This window comes from Myotis davidii, unplaced genomic scaffold (assembly GCF_000327345.1).
Source record: "Myotis davidii unplaced genomic scaffold, ASM32734v1 scaffold73, whole genome shotgun sequence".
Lineage (NCBI taxonomy): Eukaryota > Metazoa > Chordata > Mammalia > Chiroptera > Vespertilionidae > Myotis > Myotis davidii.
In genome coordinates this window covers 4,635,395-4,636,468 of record NW_006286675.1, presented here as the reverse complement: position 1 = coordinate 4,636,468, position 1,074 = coordinate 4,635,395, and the positions used below count along the sequence as shown (strand labels likewise).

At 44.0% G+C, this 1,074-nt stretch overlaps 1 protein-coding gene across 1 annotated transcript in view; it reads right to left on the bottom strand.

Moving 5' to 3' along the window:
• SYN2 (synapsin II) overlaps window positions 1–1,074 on the bottom strand; it is a gene marked incomplete at its 5' end in the record, with an annotated part of 48,238 nt that overhangs the window by 6,701 nt on the left and 40,463 nt on the right. The gene's annotated exons all lie outside the window — the stretch shown is intronic.

Genomic DNA, 1,074 nt, shown 5'->3' with positions numbered 1-1,074 from the left:
TAAATGCATATATGTATATATTTACAACAGATTGATTACCATCATCATCTAAAGAAGGGATCAGAGACAAGAACATTCACACTCAGTGTATTTCCCTGTAGCCTCTGAATTTGCCAGCAACCCAAGGAGAAACCAGAGCAGTGCCCCCTTGACACATAAATTGTGTTACATACTGCCAACACTAGTTGTTCCTCAGACCTGGTAATCCAGAACAGTGACATATCAGTATAGGAGTGAAAGGGAATGTAAAAGTAGAGCCAGAAGCACTTCTTCTGAAAGGCAAACTGCTGGCATGAACTTCCATGAACCATGATGCCAGAGGAGGTCACTTAGTGCCCATTCCGAGCCTGGCCAGGAGATGGCAAGATGAGGCATTGAACCCAAGGCCTGCTTTAATTAACTGCCTCATCTCTGCCCAGGAGCTGAGTATTGGAGGAAAGAGAACCAGTGAGGGTTCTTCAAGAGCCACAGCTGTGCAGCCTTTGCCCCAAACACACACAAGGTAACATCTGAGACAGTTTTTCCCTAGAAAGATAAAGCTCTTTATACTTTAGACTCCAGAGGGCTCTCATAACAGCAGAAAACTAAAGCAGGAGTCCCCCGCAGAATTCTGTAGGCAGTGTACCGACTCAAGTGAAATGGGACATTTTAAATTTGGTCTCGTGTTATGATGCCTCAGGAGAGGCCAAGAGCAGAATGGCCGAATCCTTCCCAGACTTTCAGTAGCTCCCTGCATTCTATGTCTAAAATTGCTAAAGAATCATCTCTGTACACAGGTCAAGCTTTGGGGATACAAAACAGCCTCAGTTCCACAAAAGCACACACATGGCCAATTCAGAAACAGCAACAAAGAAGAAACAACTTGGGGGGACTGAGATCAACACAGAAAATACTCACAAGTTCACCTGGATATTGCACATTGGCGGCCCCATTTTTTTTTTTCTAATCTCAGAGCTAATTATTTAATAATAAAAACAAAGGGTAAGGCCGGAGGATAAAGCCAAAAAGTAGTCCCATTATGGGATTCTAGTTATCCTTGGACAGGGAGAAGGAAACCACAGGATAAGGCAGGGG